This window comes from Lonchura striata, chromosome 1 (assembly GCF_050655825.1).
Source record: "Lonchura striata isolate lonStrDom1 chromosome 1, ASM5065582v1, whole genome shotgun sequence".
Classification (NCBI taxonomy): domain Eukaryota; kingdom Metazoa; phylum Chordata; class Aves; order Passeriformes; family Estrildidae; genus Lonchura; species Lonchura striata.
Window position 1 is genome coordinate 16,994,179 of NC_140703.1, and position 19,232 is coordinate 17,013,410.

A 19,232-nucleotide genomic window follows, 5' to 3' on the forward strand; every position below is an offset into this window, starting at 1 on the left:
CATTTTTCACTCTCACTGGTTTATTCTGCTTGCCTTGAGTGATGGTAAAATTATTAATAGATGAAATCTGAGATGTCTGGCTAACAAGTTTATCCTAAATAAAAGAGCATTCTCTTTAACTACAAAGTAAGTGTTTGGGATTGCTTGCAGCTGCCCACTGCTGCACTGAAGTAACACTGTGTGTGCCATTCCTACAGGCTCAAACAGCAGCTCTCTCAGGATGTCACACTAGCTACTGTTTGCCTTTTTAAAAGTGCTGTTTTCCTTTTGTTTGTGGTTTTTTTTTTTTTTGTTTTGTTTTGGTTTTTTTTGCTGGTTGGTTGGTCGGTCTTCCCCTTCTGAAACATGGTATAAGTTGGCTCTTTGAAATCACTTGGCAGAGAAAAGAGGAACGGAGGGGGAAATGCTGTTCATGTGTTCTCTCACTATGATCATAGCTAAGGAGGCTTTTGTCTGACCTGTCCTGATATATATTTTGGAGTGCTCAGATCTCCAGCACCTGAAAGTTCAGTTTCTCCAATTTTGAAGAGTCATTAATAGTCTGATGCTCTAGAGACTATTTTGAGAAGTTGGTTGAAAGATGTTATCAAAGTGGTAGTAAGATACTCTTTCCCTGATTTGCAGAAAAATAGAGGGAAGACCATGTATTTTCATCAGTATTTGGGTGTGAAGGCTAAAGAATGGAAACTAACTGGTAGGGGTTTGTACACATAACTTTCTGAATCTGCTATTTTGGACTTGCATTACCATGACTTATTTGTAAGTCAAGACTTATAGACAAAATCTCCCTCTTTTTGTGTGTTAGACAAATCTTGAATCATAAGAATTTTGCTCAGTGCTGAAACAAGCAGGGAAAAGTCCTTCTGTTGCCTGTGAGCAGTCCTGGGTCCATAAAGAGGTTTCACTTGTCTATAACTTGATGAATGGTAATGTTGCTCTGAGCTGGGATCGATTCAGGATAAAGCAAAGCTTGCTCTAGGCATGTCAATACAGTTTAAAGTATGACTTTTTTCAGCCAGAGAAATGCCAGGCAAGATACTGCTGACATCTAAAATGTAAATAGTTTTGCTTTTGTCCAGAATGTGTCCATTCCATACTACCTTCTATGCAATTTTTATGTCCCTGACACCTCCCGGGAGATGTGAATTTGTAGGAAATGAAGTTCATTAACATTACCATGGACCACCTAGTAATCCACCCATCCTTGTTATTTAATTGCAGGAATATCTGTCTGCTTGGAGGACAGTTCTAACACTGTAGCTGCCAGTTCAGCTTGAATATAACTTCCTGCCATTCCAGTCAAAACCAATATGAATCATTTTGCACGTAAGTCCATTTCAAATTTATTTAGCATCTGTTCCAGCACTCCTAGAGTTAAATGTTGAACTTAAATGTAGCGAGGCATTAAAACTGGGATCTTTTTCTATAACTGGTTGTATGAGTTTGGGATTTTTTATACATCATTAAATGAAGGAAAACATGAAGGAAAATCCTGTGCTAGTTGTACTCCTGCACTCCAAACCTATACAGGTATGTATTTTTTGCCTTTTTAGAATTTCATTAACTTCAGGTCAGTATGCAATCTGCCTGCCTGCACAACAATGGAGAACCAGAGATTTGTTTGGTCCATTGTGCCTTGGATTTGAGGGAAATGCTTTAAAAAACCCAAAATGAGAAAACAAGTTTAAAAATCAATTTTAAAACTGAATCTTATTGAATATAAGTAATTTTGTGGTTCAGAAATAGAAACACAGAACAGAAAATTAGATTTGTTGAATTATTTGTATGTCTTTGGGCTTCTCTAAGACTTTTGTTATGGGAGTTGCATACAACAATAAGGATGCCTCTCTTATATACTTCTAATGTATTATGAGCTGAGTTTTTTCTCTATCACTATTAGCATGAAATAAACCACCTCACTATTAGGGGGTGAGAGTCAAAGGTGGTGTGCAGGTGGAATCATGTGCTAGAAATGAAAAGGGGACAAGCAAGCTTTAAGAATATGTTCCTGCAGGACAAGAACTTGAAGGTAGAACAAAATCTGAGAGTTTTTCTCTCCTTCTGTAGTTTTATGCTTTGTGCTGAGAGGTGTTTTAGAGAAAGCCAACAGGAAGAGTTAATATAAATATGCCAATACTCATTGAAAAATCCCCATTTCATCATTTCACTAATGATGTGCTGGAGACAACAAAAGCAGTGCTGCAAATATCCCTGGTTCTTAAGAAACTGCTGTGTGTGCTGAAAAGAGCCCTAATTTGTAGACTGAAAGCAAAACATTCCAGTTCTGGGCATATTTTGTAATCACTTACAATTTTGACAGGGTTAGCCTGGAGCAGAATGAAAATAAGTGTTGAATTCCCTTCTTTTGTAATTTCTCTGAAATAATCAGGTGTTTTCCATGCAAAGTCAATGGGAGAGAGGGGGAAAAATGCCCCAACCTGTCCTTAAATGGACTTTTTTTTTATATCTTGTGGTTTTCTTTATCATAATGTGGACAAGTCATCACTAGAAGGACTTTCTTCTAATCCAGTCAATGACCAGGGGAAAATACTGAGCAGTGTAAAAAGGCAAGACACTAAAATAATCTAACATTAACAGAATCTAACAGAATTTGAAGCTCTCATAATGAATCTTCAGAAATGTCTTCTATTCAACTCATTAAAGAACATCAGAACTTTAAAAGAAATGTAATTATGTTGTTACATTTGGGTATTTCACACAAATTTGCAAGAAAGCTCAGTGGCCAGTGGTTGAATTTACACTAAAAAATCTTGAAATTAAAATGAAGAATCCTGCAACTGAGGTTAATGATGCTCAAATACATTTGTTGCATGCATAGGTTGTAATAATAAGATCTCTGTTGGAATTTTGAAAGCATCAACAATAAAAAATAATCTTTGATTGAAACCTATTCATTATACTTTAAATTAGATCATGGGGCAAAAGCCAAATCACCAGATTAGATGATCAGAGTGTTTATGACTATCAAATCAAGGTCCTCTGAGATGGATCACAGGGACCAGCAGACCTCTAGGAACTTTTCAGGGTTAATAAATACGGCTCATTTTATTTTACATAACAGCATCCTTAAATCAAGTCTTCCATATCTCTTGGAAATGTCATACAAATGCTTTTTTTTTTTTTTAATTTTTTTTTTTTTGGGAAGTATTCCTTTGTATCCAGTTAGTTTTTCTATAATTTCTTCAGGATTTTTTTGGTAAATATTTTAGTAAAAATTTCTTTCTCTGTTTGGTGCCATATCAGACAGGTCTCTATGGAATTCAACCACATATTCTAAATTTTCTACAGGCAATAAAATATTTAAAAATAGGGTGGAAGGGGAAGTAAATTACCTTAAATATAATTCTGAAAAGAAACAGCTTTTATTTTTTTCAGCCTGTCCATAAGGCTGAAAGTACCAAGAGCATAAAGTTCTGCTGAAAATATGCAAATTCATGTGGTTATATGCATTATGAGATGCATATGCTTCTCTTTCACCATTATCTTTTTCTTTCCTCTCCACCATTATGTGAACTCTTGACTGTAATTCTTGCAGGACTTGTGAATTAATAAAGCTTTTTGGCAAAATACTTAAGATATTTTTGAGCTCTCAAGCTCTGAAAAGCAGTGCTTATAAAAACTTCTGCTGTTCAGAATTGACTTTTCCCCCCCCTTTGGAATTGTATTGCCTCTGGACAGGCTAAAGCAGTAAGGCCTAAAAATGAACCTTTTTTTGAGGCAAGCAAGAATTATTGAGTGCTTCTAGGGCATAAGATGACGTTATTCTATAGATCATGTTAATTGAGACATCTTTATGCCAAAAAATAAATGTGTATGAGCTCCTCAGACTGTATTACAGATGAACCAAACAAAAATCTTTGTACGTATTATAATGAGGCAGCAAGATGCGAAGGAAGACCAGAGAAAGAAGTATGAATATTTGGGTTTTTAAATTTTATTATTTTAAAAAATTTGTTGCTGCAGTTGGTGACTTATTTAAAACATTTTTAATAAAATGAGTTAACTTAATTTGCAATGAATAACACTAGTTGGAGAATGGGAACATGTACACTGGGTAATAATGAGGAGTTGCTGCCTAAGCTTTAAACTTGTTTCATCCACACTAACTTGATTTTCTTGGCATGTGCTAGATGAAAAATATTTTCAAAGCTGTTTCCTTAGCAGAAAAATGTTTTTGTAATGAAGCACTTTTAAAATAGTGTAGCATGAAGAGAAGATCACAGTGCTATGAGAATATATAGATGTGGGGGGAAAAAAACCCTGCAATTTCATTACTCTTTTTGGTGGCAGTATATAGGACTGGCTTATTTGATTGCCTCCTCTTCTGCACCCAATATTCATAATTTTAATCATTAGTATAAACCTATGGATTTATTCAGATGTCATTTGAAAATACTATTTTGCTATAGTGTCTATCTTGATAGGTTTAATTTTTGTTTTGCACTAAAGGTGATTTTTAAATTTCTTTTAGCAATATGGGTCCTCATTTATTACTTTTTTTTTATCTTCCATTCAGTGGGTGGAATTGTTAACTCTGAAGTTATTTTAGCTGTGTAAGCACGTACCACACCATGATCCTGAGGTGTGGGTCAGAGGTAAGACTGTTAGCTGCAAAACTAAAAGGACTGCAAACCCTAAATGGTCTGTGCATGTCAGGAAAAGGTTCTTAGATGTATCAACCAATAAGCTCTTGATGAGTGACTATTTTGTAAAATGGTTTGGGTTGGAAGGCACCTTAGAGATCATCTCATTCCAACACAGACATGGAATCATTCCACTATCCCAGGCTTCTCAAAGCCCCATCCAGCCTGGCCTTAACACTTCCAGGGATGGGCACCCACAGCTCCTCTTGGGCAACCTGCTCCAGAGCCTCACCACCTTCACAGGAAATAATTTCTTCCTAAATTCTAATCTAAACCTGTCTTCCTCCAGCTGAAGCCATTTCCCCTTACCCTATCACTCACAACATGCCTGTGGGAATGGACACAAGCAGGTAGCCAGAGTGACAATCAAACCACAGCTGGAATATAAAGGAGATTTATTTCATTGCCTCTCTAACAATGCTGGGCAGCAGAGACTCCTCAGTTCATCCATGGGCTGCTGCCTGCCCCAGATTTCAAAGAGCTTTGTGCACACACAGTTCATCACAAGGCTTTGCCTTTATGATTTCTCTCTCCCAGCAGGAGACTGAAGCTTGTGTTTCAGAGTGTGTGATCTCCACACAGGGAATCCCTCCTCTCAAAGCAGGCAGAGGATGAACAACAATAGGTATAATGAAGGGAAGGTTTCCCACAGCAACACTGTTAACATTCTCTGCTGCAAGGTAACTTTGAGCAAAGCTGTTCCCTTTTCACCAAATCTGCTTTTAACCCTTTCCTCTCAATGGCACCATGGTAAAAATCCCCATCTTTCTTGTAGCCTCCTTTGGTACTTGAAGGCTGCTATAAGGTGTCCCCAGAGCCTTCTCTTTTCCAGGCTGAATGACCCCAACTCTCTCAGCCAGTTTCCATAGGAGAGGGGTTCCAACTCCAGATCAACATTTCCAGTCAGTGGGAACTTCATTGGAACGCTGTGGATTCTCAAATGTGCTGCATAATGCCTTAGCCAATTCCTCAGGCCGTTCCCTCAGGACTCCTGGATGTGTCTCATCAGGACCCAAGGATCTGTGCACCTTTAGTTCCTCAGGAGTTCTTGAGCCTGCTCTTCTCCTGCCATGGGCCTGTCCAAGAGAGATGTTGCTGTCCTTCAGTGAGACGTCCAAGTCCTGTTCTCCCTCACTCTGGAGCCACCTCAGGATCTGAGTAGTGACATGGCTCTGTCCTGATCAGCCTGGGAGGCCAAGGATCCTGCCCATGCCTGGCAGGACAGCAGTGGGTGCTCCAAAGTGCCGGGACCCTGGTGCCATCTGTGCGTCCTCTTCCTTGTGGCTGCTGCCCCAGCTCCCTGGGAGGTGAGGGTGGCAAGTTCTGCAGTGCTTCTGGAGGAGGCATTCTCTTGGTCTTGTCACTGTCATCCAACAAAGACTGACAGCCCTGGGCACCTTGGGTGATGGATTTTCCAGCAGCCCCACCCAGCCTCTGCTCTTCATTCCTCAGCTCCAACTAAATAACTCCAGCAGCTTCTCAAGGACTTGCTCTCAGATGCCTTTTGCCTGCCTCCAGGCCATCCCTGGCAGTGGGGGCACTGCCTTTTATCCTGCCCTGGGGCACTCTGCTGCTTTGCAGAGCTGATGAGGCCCTCCCCTGCAGAGCCCTAACCCCAAGAGCTGAACTGTGCTGATCCCAATTCATCATCTCTCTTCCAGCCACCTCCACTTACATCAGCTTTCACTTCCTTGCATAAGATCAGTGAATATTCCTGCTGCAAAGAGGAGTGACGCTGAAATGTCTGTGAATTTTCAAGAAGTCTGGATGCAGCAGTGAGAGCTGTAGGGCAAGGTGAAGAGAAAGGTTCACATTCCTCGTAGAGAGGAGCAAAATGGCAAAGAATTCTTGGAAAATTATTTTCTTCTCTGTGGTTAGGGCCTGAAGTGACAATCTTTAAATCACTGGCATTAAGTCAGTAAATAGGAATAGAAATTACTCTTTCATCTCTACTGCATATTCACCTCACATTTTCTTATCATGAACAATCAAGCATTAAAGACAGTACTGCCTTTATTTAAGAGTATATCAGAAATCATATGACTACAGAAAATGGCATGGGGGTAATCTTTAAATGCTTCTTTTTGCTCTGAACTAATCCTTTCATTTTCCACCTCATCTTTGTTAGACAAGTATTTCGCAAAATTCAGAGTAATAACATAAGATTAGGAAAAGAAATCCACACTCAACTTGATTATGTCTAGTTATATCTTGCTGCTGCTTTGAAAATGTTGCTAAGATGATTTGTGCCCCCAAATCCTCTCTTGGCATGTTGAAGAATACTGGCCTAGGTAGCAAGGAAAATGCTGTTTTGTAGCATGCCTTTCAATCTTTTTATGTGACATCTTTTGTAGTAATTGGTGTTGCTTTCCATCACCATTTACCCCTTATTTTACTATGGTCTTTTGCCAGGTTCTGTGAGATTTCTGCTACAATCCAGCTGAATTCACACTGTCTTCCTTTGTCTGCCCAATCTTCCACTGAGCTGGAAAAACCTTTCAGGCTAGATTGTGCCAGTATCTGTTTCTCAGATTTTTTTTCTTTCTTGTGTCTCAGAAAGTTCTATAGGGAGTGCTTAGAAATATAGGCTTTGTTTCTTTTCTTTTTTTTTAAGTTTTTGTTCTTATTTAGTGTTATGCCTGCATTGCAAAGTAAGTTCAGAGGTTGAGATGCGTTTCTGAGTCATCAACATGAGCATTAAGACAAAGAGTTTTGGAGCTGCCTAGGGGATCCAAATGCTGATGTCCCACTAAACTGAGAAGAAACAAAATATCCTTATTCCTTAGCATCATTGGTTTGTACAAAATGTAATAATTAGCCTAATGGCAAAACAATTTCTTACTTCTCATTAAATTACCATTTGCATCAGCAGAAAAGGCTTTGTGCTTTTTTGCACACAAAAAGGCCATATGCTAAAAAAATACAAAGTTCATCCTAAAGATCTTGTTTCTATTTTGCCTTTGTATCAACTGGAACTCTGTTTTGCAAATGTTAGCACATTGGAAGTCATTCTCCTGTTCATTTTTTTCTCTTTGTTGCTGAGATTCCTGTTCCAAGCTACCAGGCATCACCTCAGAGAAGCAGCAGCTGCTGTGGTGGGGACAGCATCTGTCGGGAGATTAAAAGCACCAAGATGTAGGTTCAGCAACTTCCATAAATGTCAGGCTTAAATTTGTTTCTGCACGTAAGACAAAATCTTCAAACCTGAAAGACATCTCTTGCTCCAGGGGGACTGGGACTCTATCTTGGGATATGATGGAGAACTGAAAAAAATCTGGCCTTTGGTGCAGAACTTTGTTCAAACTCTGCCTAGGGAAGGAGCTGTTCAAGGTGGCAAATCTACAAACCTATAGAAAATAGAAAAACAGCTGTTTTTAAGATTATCTTTTTAGAAAATACAAACCACTCTGGCAAGCTTCTAAAATGTATTTTTCAAAGTGTTTGTGTGGGTTGATATTTCACTTTTGCTACAGTTCTGGATGAAGGTAGTTCTAGAAGGACAGGAAGCACACAAAGGACCCAGTGTATCCTCTATTTCTGCCAGAGGACAGATTTTTTTATTTTTTTTCTTTTTGAATGGAAGTTAATACAACCATTCAAAGCAAAATTAGGAGTTTTTAAACAATTATGAGTCTAGAAAAGTTAAATGTGCACTAAATATGCAAATTTTTTTACATGGAATAAAGAAAAATATAGTTGTCTCATCTTACTGTATTTCAGTACTTCTTCCATGCATGGTGTTTTATAGCACTTTGCAAATAAAATATTCTCTCTAGTTTTGAGATAGGTACCTGGGTTTTTTTGTCTGTAAATAGTTATTGGATTGTACATTATAATTTATTTATTTTTACTAATACTAATAAATTTTAATGAATGTTTATATTTGCAGAAAACTTTCAATATGCAAACTATATCCCTTTAAAATGCTCTGTAAACTAAGTGAGGCTTAATGGATCAAGCCCAAGTCTTCTGAGTACTCATGTGTCATCAAAAGTTGATAAACATTCTTAATCCTTAGGAGTGTTCTCCCACACTTCCCAACATTTTTGTGGGTTAAGATTTATTTATGTGGGTCTCCTGCAGATCTTGGGACTCCATAAAAAGTCCAAAGCATCCTTAATAAAAGATTTTTAATTTTAGTTTTTAATGAATAATAACTTTCTGTTCGCCTTTGGTGTTTATTACTTACAGTAAGAAGAGTAAAATATATTTATTCTGCCTCTGGGTGCACAATAATTTTTAACAAGTGCTGTTTTAAAAAGAATATGCATCTGTACTCATAACAAATCTCTTATTTCTTTTTTTTTTTTCTAAAATAGTATGTTCAAAATATCTTAGTCTTGTCTGTTATAAAGCTTTGGCAAGTATCTGGATTTAAAAATTGTTTCAGGTGATAAAAGGAGAAGACAAATATGGAGATCAATTGGTTTCTGCAGCTGCTTAAGCTACCAGTCTTCGAGGTGACTTTTATGAGGGAAATGTGTATTTAGTCAGCATTTCTTTAAGCTGCAGAGCACGAAAACTTGGTCAACTCTCAAATGAAGGACACATGACAAGGTGTACCCTTCATACTTTGGGTTGTTTATTAATGGCATCAGTAAACAAAGAGTGATCCATGATTAAAATCTATTTTTGGTAGGCACTGATTATTAGTAGCATTTCTTCAGACTTGAAACAGATTTAGATTCTGAGTATCTTCTGTCTTCAAAATTTGTATTGAAAGAAGACAGAGTACAGCAAATAGAGCCCATAGCTGCTACAATAGACCATTTAATGTATTTTTCATTTAATTCTATTCGCTATCCCAATTAGGGTACAGAAAAAAAGGCATTTCAAATAGAACATGTTTAACTATTCCAGCCTTGTTGTTGTGAAATTTGGAAACAAGATAGCCTGCAAAACCAGTGGTTCATTTACAATTCTATTAAATTAACGTTTGTATGCACACAACAACACAGTAGCTGTGTGTTATTAATGAATACATATAGTAAAGCTGCTTTTTAATATGTACTTTATCTTCTTTTCTCCCCTCCACCTTTTTTTTTCTTAAAGTCTAGTCAAAATTCATTTCCACAGGGATAAGAAAAATGAAAAAGCTCAAATTCCCTCTAATTTGTACTTTTCCAAATGTTTGCTGTAGTCCTTCCCCAGTCACTGGGCAAATATTCTTAAGGTAATGTATTGTTCCATATCTAAATATAGCCAGATGTCTTTTGTTTAAGACCTTGTGAAAATATTGACATACTTTTAACTTCAGAAATAACTTAATTACTGCTTCCAACTTCAGAAAACAAATCATGTGGAACTAAATATTGAACAGACCTTTTCAGGGCACAAGGCCTCTATTTCTGCCTGAAATTGTAACCTCCAAAGCCTAAATGTCACAACAGATTTTGCTTGTTTTTTGTTTGGTAAAAAAGAAAAAATGTGCAGTGGACTTTTAGTTTGTTTGGACTGGGTAGGCATTTAAATGGTTTGGTTCTCTCATTTCCCTGTTCTTGTGCTGTAAGCGTTGTATAAAAAAAATTAAATTAGGTAAAATTAAAGGGTAGATTTTAGTTTTTCTGGATGTCTTACACTTTTTCATTTTTTTAATTCCTACTTTAGGTTGTTTTTCCTGATGTGCAGAACATAGAAAACAGAATCAAGTCTGTTTCGAAGAAGGTCTTGGCAGCTAACACAAGAGGTTCCAAACCCATTCAAAGAGGTTTTGTCTTGTTTGTACTTGCTGCAGAATTAGACCTGCTTATTAAACAGAGTCATGATTCAAGGTCTCAAGGCTCTCTGGGAGCAGCAAGAGCCAAGCTCTATTCTCTGCTATTTTGATACAATAAAAAAACATTCTTTTCTTAACAGCTCCTGATTTCATGGACTAGTAGGTTTTGCTATAAATGGTGTAACTGTGTGTCTGCTTTTGAATTCCTCTCCTAGAGGAAGGATAATGCTGACAGTAACTACCATATCCAGATTTCTTTTCTTCTTTTAAAAAGGCCATGCTCAATGTCAGTATTTCTACAGCAATTTATTTCCAGCATTTTCCTGTATTTATTTTTACACTGCAAGCTGCACACAATGGTCTGAGAAACTTATTTCAAACAAAAAATTGTGCTTTCAGAAAGCTAAGAAATCTTAGGCCATTCAAAATAGAGTGGCACAACAATATGTGACTGGCAGCTAGGCCACTAATGACAGTATGGTGATTCAGAGCTCTAATAGTTTTAAATGGCCTGAAAACAGAAAGCTTGGATTTGGAGGATTTGATATGTGTGTGAAGAAAAAAATATAGAAAAACCCATGGTAATCTATTTCAGTTAAAAGCTTAGGCTGGGGTGGTGGTCATGGAAGGTTTACTGCAGATAAATAACTTGCTAAAAGGATTGTATCTTCCTTTTTTAAGGAAAGGGTATGTAGGGGATAAAGACAACTCAAGGCAAGTGTATCTGGATAAAGGAGCTTGGTAAATTGACCCTCAGAAACAGCCTCTTTTCCTGTTGTAGGAACGTCCAGTCTCTGATTTTGGGTTGCAAATAGGACATTAGGATATAAAAGTTTAGATTAGTTGAGGTCTATTGAACCTGAATTAAATATTGTAGGTGAAATTCCTTTACATGCCAGTGTGGTTTTGTTGCTCTCTTTTCATTTGTTATTTTTCTTATTGACATTACACAGGGATTTTATTTTGTACAGGAGTGTTTGGTTAGATGGGTTGAGCTGCTTTAAAATTATTTGCAATGCTGTCAGGTTTTTAGGTATGTCCTGTTCAAGGTATTAAAGGAAGAAATTTTTTCAAGGGAAGACATCTTTGGAGAACACTGTCAGGTCCTTAAGGATGATCAGGAATTTCATTGAATCATTATTAAATATTCAGTCTGTAAAGTAGAAAATCTTTGATTCCTGTAGGTACCTGCCTTGAACCCCTTGCAGGCAGTCCCTTAGCATTAATGATATTCATTATAAATAATAATTAAAAAGCATTATCCATGCCACTTGGCAACCATTGCCTAATAAATAAAAAATTTAGCTTGTTGCAGAGTAACTGACTTGTTGAAAACTGTTTTCTTCTTATGGAAATTAAATTAAAACTTCTTTGTTAATTTCCTAGAAACTGGACTCCGGGCCAATAAAGCACAGTTTTTGTAGCATGGACAGCAATTTTATTACTGAGTTTTTTCAGGATTGCTAAAATTCATGACACTTAAACTGTGAAATTTTCACTTTAAAAAGTACGACAGTGTTAAAAAAGGAAATTGAATCAGGATGTTGTGAAAGAAACATTAAAATGTTAGTTCTCAACTGAATGATCCTAAGTCAACACCACATTTTAAAGTTTGGATATAGATTCCCTTTGATTGAACTCAGTAACTTAAAAGTATATCTCTGTTTGTAATCAGTGCTAATCATAAGCTTGTAGCTAATAATATAATGGATGTTTATTATTTTTTAAATAATTCTTGAGGCGGTGGGTTGAGTCAGATGGAGTGGGAGGAGAAGAGCTGGACCCTGAGGTTTATAATATTTATGTGCAAGAGGAAATCGTAATATTGTGTAATATTTTTGTCTTTTGACATTTTTATCCTGTGTTTAGCATTATGGTAGATCATTGTATTTTCATGGACTTGGTAAGGATAGCTTGCATTCTCCTGTTCATTTTTATTTTTCAACCTTTTTCAACTTTTATTTTTAGGCTCAATGAGGGTAGAAAAGAAATGTGTCTGAGGGATAGCACTAGCAGCAAGACCCCATTTACACTTGACCATGAACAGCATGGGTACAGCATTATTGAATCTTCTTTTAGAAATGAACTGTTAACAAATGGAACATGCTGCATTTTTTTTTTTTTTTGTAGTGTCCCCCAAGGATTCAGGTGTGATAAAAAAAGAAAGAAAAATACAGAAGTTGCAAGTAACAATGCAATGTGTTGGGAAGGGGAAGCATTTGTCACTAAGTCTGTGCTTAGATATGCACATGCAAGTCCCATGGGATTTTACCAAATGTATCCAAAAGCACAAATTCGCTTTAGGAAATAATTTTAAAAAATAGTTTGGAAGGTAGTTAGAGGCTATATCAATATGGAGCATATATTCAGGTACAGAGAGTGTTTATCTAATAGGAATATCCATGGATTTCAATGCTTGGTAATGCCACATTCATATTTTGTTGTGCATCTTACAGCTGTAAGGGGCCTTTAACTTTGGCGTAGAATTATGTGGGTTTTGAAATTGTAGTAAAAAGCTTTTACTGGCACATGCTTGACATAATTGTACTATTTATTTCTTGAAAACTTATGTGCAACTAAAAAATTGCTGTCAGTCTTTCCTCTTTGCCACACCACAGTACATATGGAGAGAAAACAAGATTAGAGGAATTCCACTTTATAGCTGCCTCAGAATGAGTTTTGTGTCATTCTGCCATTTTAAACTGTGTGATTTTCAATATCTAGAAATACAGCTGTTAGGTCACCACAATGACCCAAACACCCCCGTGGCTTTGGGCAAGCTGAACTGTCTTTCCACTGTAAAAATGGAAATGATGGTATTTAAAGTTAACATTTTGATTTGTTCATATGGTAAAAGACATAGTGAGCTAAATATATTGACTATTTCTGATCCTTGAGACTGCTATACATTATTACAAATAGTTTAAATATGAAATGTAAAGTAGTATCTGATTTGAGACAGGCAATGCTGAGGAGTGAGGAAGAGAAAAGGAGAGAGGAAATAGTGCTGTTCTTATCCAGCCCTCCCTGGATAAATGAACAATGACTCTGAGTTTCTTAACTTGGGATTTATACCAGCCTTAAATGTGCTTAGTACAGCACTGGTACTGTAAAGAAAAGATGGGCTGTGTATTGCTGGCACCTCATAGAGAAATGCTGTGAATGGCATTCACAACTGCTGTGATATCCTTTAACTGCAGTAAATCATCTTAACCATGTTGTCAGGGTTTATATCCTAAAGATACCTGCTATACTTGCATGAAGTGTTAGGCTTGTTAAATTTTACTATCTTTTGAATCCAAAAAATACTATATAAGCAATGTATATTTTCTCCAGTGCTTTGTAGGCTTGAGCAACTGGTTTGGCTTGGGTAAAGACTAGATTTATTGAAATCCAACAGTGAATTGGCAGAGCTTTCATTCATCTGTCATCTGTCTCACATGTGGAAAGAAGATGGAATGAATGACTGAATGATATCTGTTTTAGTTCTGCAACAAAAGATAAAATTTTTGAGGTAACTTGTTCTTCTGTTTTCAAGAGTTCAGCTGCTCCAATATTCCTTGCCTGGATTCTAGCATCAGAATATTTAGATTTCATATTTCCTCATGGAAAAAGCTCATTGGGGGTGTTGTTTTTTCACAAGCTTCTCCCTCACAGAAACATTTCTTTCAATTGCTGCTAGGCTCCCACGTGTGATTTTATAGCACCAAGGTCACATGCTTCACAAGTTCTTTCCTTATTTGTCTCCAAATTTCTGGCTTGTTTTAAATTTAGGGATTTTCAGTGGGCTGCACCTATATCACAGCACCTTGTCTTCATTCACTTTTTCATGAGGTGATTTGCTCCAGTCATTCTCCAATCTACTGGTTCAGTTTATTGCTGAATCAGTGTGCAAATAAACAGTCATGGTGTGCCACGCATGTTTCAGCTACCTGAAAAAAAGGGCAAAATTAGACAAATGAGTCTATGCAATGCAACTGGCTCAGCTGCATTTCATCTGTTACAGAGCCAAAGAAAATAATTACCATGACATAAATAAAGGGAATAAAATCTGAAGGGATTTTACCTGGCCTCTGTAAGATATGATTTAAACTTACTTTTCAGTACAAGCAAAGGCATTTTCTGTGGGGTGGACTGTCAATACAGCTGTAACACACTGGAACCAGTGAAAAAGTGAAGTAATGAAATCTAGCATGCAACTATATGGTGTTAATAATGCTGATCTTACCTCTGTGCAGCTGAAGGTAAACTTGAAAGGTATTCAAATCTTGTGCAGAGATCATTTCATGCTCTGCTGAGAAGCTGTGAAACAAAGGGACTTCTCAGCTGCACAGAAACCCCCTGGATCTGCATGAGAAGTTTAGGTTGACAAACTGCAATTACCTGAGGTTGAATCTGGCCAAGAGACACTGAGATTAACAATTTTGCACTTAACAGGAGAGCCATGGGAACATTACAGCATCCATAAGTGGCTGGGATCTTGGTTTTTCACCTTGTGTTTCTTCAGAGGGAGATAATGTTATATTCCCACTGACAGAACAGAAATTGAGCCCCCAGGCCCCTCTGTCTCTGTGCTTGGCTCACTGTCATAGGACACAGGAGGAGTGCAGGTATTTTGCACTCTGGCAGTCAGACTGTGCAGCCTGAATGTGAATTTTGACTCACACAGCTGTGCTGAAAGCAAAGTGGAAGTGATGGAGTCTCCATACCTGAAGGTATTTCAAGAACTTGTGGGCATGGCCCTGAGGGACATGGCTTAGAGATTTGATTTGGCACTGCTGGCTTAATGGCTGGGCTTGATGCTCTTAAGGGTCTTTACAACCTCAGCAATTCTATGGTTCTAATGTTCAGACACCCTAATTCAGCAGCTAATCAGCTGGGTCAGTGATGATTCAAAACAAACACAGTGTGAAAACAAAGTGGGCTTAGTGTATTGAACCTTAACTGCCTGTAGAGTTTTACATGCTTTGCTAAATTGAAATTTCATACGCAGAGAATACCTGCAATACCACAGTGGCTTCTCAATTCCTTGCTTTTGTGATAACTTCCTTTCAAGAGGAGAAAATAAAATGTAAACTTAATTGCTTAAACTTGAAAAATGCTTTTCGTTGAACTCAATGAAGCACAAAGATGAATAGTTTATTACTAAAGGGAATTTAGCTCTATTTACAACTGCTTGTACTGTGAAATTGGTTATTTGTGATCTCTCAAGACTTGCTTTCTTTTCAGGGATATTTCTCTGTAGCTCAAACTACAGTGGAAAACCAGACTGGAAGAAAATTACAGATTCTAGGACAGCCTGTTTCAATTTTTATGGGAAATAAATATGGAGCTTTACCAACTTTGGGATTCAAAGCAGGGAACTTATTTTAAAAAATCACTGAAATGTAAACTAACCAACTCTGATGGTTTTAAAAGCAATTACTCTGAAATTCTAGATAAATGCTGTTCTGTTTGTGCCTGCTGTCTCATTTACATCGCCAGCATTGCTAGACCAGCTTTGAAAAACAGTCATGAACACAGACATAATAAAATCAATTTGGTGTGATGGACAAATGCATCCCACCCCAAGTTCTCAATGTATTTATGAAACTTGTGATCACTGTCTGGTGACCTCCTGCACAGCAGAAATGTAGGCTAGAGATTTAGCACATGCACATGGATTTCTCAGCTGTTCTGGAAGTTCCCAGCTAAGTTGGCCAACTAAAATTGGAATTCTTCCTTGTGCAGCAAGATAAACCAAGATTTTTAGGTTTACCAGCATTTGCTGGGTAATCTTGACACATAGATTGGTTGTGTCCAGCTCTGACCAGCTTTGCTCCAGAACAGGTTTCAAACTGACCTGAATTCAGGGAAGAACAATGGAAGAGTGGGATTCTCTTACCCAAAGAGACAGAAAGGGCCTGATTTCAATTCAGCTCTGGCAAGAACTGAAAGGCTCATCTTTGCAAGGTTTTTTCCAATAGAACTGTGTGGATGTGGGGATATTGGAGGAGGTAAGAAAGCTGACACATCTCAAATAGCTTTTGATAGCTTGAGAAGTGGGATGATATAAAGAGGGTAAAGCCACTAAAATAGTGCAGGAAGACTGCTGAGGTAGGAGGCACATTCCACATCTCTGTTCTGGAGAACAGGTTGTCTTTAGCAAATAGCTCAACTCTGCTAGGAAAAATATTGAAGGGCTACTTAAAAAACTTTAAGATTATATGTTCCTGTTTGAAATGCATCTCTGAAGGCACAGAATGGGTGAGGAGTTTTCTGGTTAGATTTTAAAATATAAGTAGAACTAACTGTTGTCTGGATTGCAAAGAAAATGAATTGTTTTCACCATTATCTGTAGGATAGGTCAAATAGGAATGAATAGGAGGTCAAACTAAGGGCATGGCTTCTAACATACCCACCCAGTTATTAGTCTCAATAATCCTATTAAGACTAATAGTTTCAATAATACTTGCTAAATTAACTGAAAACATCCATCCTCTAGATGTACAGATATTCTGTGTGTCACATGTGCATTCAGAAGACCTGAAGGTCTTGGTTTTTCAGTGAAACAAGAAGCTGTGATGTTTAATCACATTTCCAGAAAAGACTGGTACAGCAGGATACATGTAAGATGTGCAGCTACTTAGATCATGCCAATGACACCATTTTGTTACAAAAAAATTTAAAATGCATTAAACTGTCCATATAATGTATTTAAAGGGCCACTACTTGTCAATACATTGTCAACTTATTACATTTAAATTAAACAAATACACAAATATTATGGCATCTGAAATCTGCTTTTGAAGACTCGGAGAACTACTATTGCTTGTTTTTTTTGGGGTGTATTTTCATTCTGCATCCTAATTTTGTCAAGCAACTCCCTTGTTTCAGTTCTGAGAAGACAGATCATGTTGCCAGCTGTTTGGTCTTAGCCCTGTGCTGTTGTGAGCACATGCTTGTGTTTTGGCTCAGAAATTGTGCAAATCTGTCAGAGAGATGTGCCACACCTGTCTGTGGTTGAGTACTTTGGGTATACTCATTATCAGAACATCTGTATTACCTGCTACTTATGCTGCTCCTGCTGCCAGCCATGGAGTTGGAATTTGAAGGCATTTAAACCCAATATTTTAATGAAGCCATATACAACATTTACAGGGAAGGGGAATTACCTTGGTATCTGAGGTGAAGGGGTTAAATGCCATGAACTGCCATAATAATTTTTCTTAGAGCTCTCATAAGGAAAGTTTTTGCCAACTGTCTTGCAGTAGGAGTTACACCTTAGGAAAGTGGTTCTGTCAAGAAAAAATAAAAGTATTTAGAAGGAAATATGAGGCCATTTGCCAAATGAAAACACTGAGGAAATTCTAAGTTCACAACTGGTATTTCAACAATTACATCTCTGTATGCTCAAAATTTAAGCTTCACTTTGATATTTTAGCTGGGGAACTGCCAAAAAAAAAAAAAAAAACCACAACAAAAAACAAACCCCACAAGAAAATCAACTGTAATCACAGAGATTACATGAACCTTTCCTTCATGACATTGAAGTTCCTTTTCTTGTGAAGAGTACTTTATGACAGGATATCAGTTTAGTATGATATAAAGAAAAAAACCGAGTGCAAGTGACTTCTCATCCCATGCACATGTGAAAATGAAAGATATATTGAACACAGCTGAAGGTTTCTCTTGGGCCCATGAGTGTCCAATTTTTTTTGTTACTTTTAGGTGAAAATTTGTTGACTAAAGTTTGCTTATGCCTTCATGTGGATGAGACAGCATAAGAAAGTTTGCAGATGGGATTAGGAGTTAAGATGATCTTGGCATATAGGAGATGTGGACTTTGAAAGGGAGATTTTGTTGAGGTATAAGTGCTGATAAGCACAAATACAGGTAGAGAAACAGATTTTGTACTAATTCTCTGTGCCATATCATGAAACCAATGCAAATCATCACTACTAATGTGGCAATATGGCTAACCCAGAAAGCCTAGAAAGCAGTGGCTGCAAGGAAAAGTTGAGTCAGCTTCAATCCTGGAAAAAGAAATTTATTGAAATAAGCTCCTCCCCGAAGAGCAAGAAAACAACCTGTTCTCCCCATACATGAGGAAAAGGACAAGAGCAGATTTTAACAAAAATTTTTCTAAAATTTTTCAGTTCTATTATCATCCTTGGCTCTCTTTTTCCCAAGCTGTTCTTATGTCACAAATTATTTACAGTGATCAGTTGGATTTGTCTTGTCAAAGGTTTTTTATTTTTTATTCTGAATAGTATACAAAACTAGAAATGAAGGACAGAATTTGGATTTGAGTGAATCTAGTAGTCTATGTGAAAAAAAAAATTCAAATCAATGACTGGATTAAAAATAATCCAAACCTTACTAAGCAGAAAACTAGAGAAAATTAATTGGGTAATGTATTTGCTGTGAATTATTCACTTTAGCTTGATTTAGTTTTGCTTATTATTGATGTTTAAGTGGAATAATGGTGCAATATGCAAATGTAATTGCTTTTATTATTACTCTGAACACAGGTATTCTCTCATTGCTTTAAAAATGTGCTACTTTAGATGTACTTTTGAATAGTAACTTTACATATTGATAGCTGATGATTTTGTGCTGAAATCCATGCACTTTCATTCTGTGAATATTGGAAAAGTAAGGGCAAGTAAACATGATTAACTGCAGGCTGTGATGCTAAACATATTCCATTATTCAAGCAAATGTTTTTCTCTCTTTCAGCTAATGAGAAATTTATGGATTAGCCTTTTCCTCCTTCCCTGGTGGTTATTCCCTCCTATTGTTAAGAATCTAGGGGATAATATAATGAGATGCTCACTTGGTTACTATCAATAAGATTTCACATTTTATTT

The 19,232-nt window shown here is 37.0% G+C and overlaps 1 long non-coding RNA gene across 5 annotated transcripts in view; it reads left to right on the plus strand.

Annotated features, from left to right (window-relative positions):
* Positions 1-19,232, plus strand: part of LOC146768605 (uncharacterized) — a 37,271-nt gene that overhangs the window by 11,572 nt on the left and 6,467 nt on the right. Inside the window, exons 3-5 of one of the 5 annotated variants that reach the window (XR_014950382.1) lie at positions 1,222-1,326; positions 2,932-3,046; positions 15,610-19,227. This is a non-coding gene — a long non-coding RNA (uncharacterized LOC146768605). Of the gene's footprint in view, positions 1-1,221; positions 1,327-2,931; positions 3,047-10,271; positions 13,690-13,716; positions 13,895-15,609; positions 19,228-19,232 lie in introns of those variants that run through there. The other 4 variants (XR_014950393.1, XR_014950380.1, XR_014950400.1 and 1 more) reach the window with 4 other exon arrangements.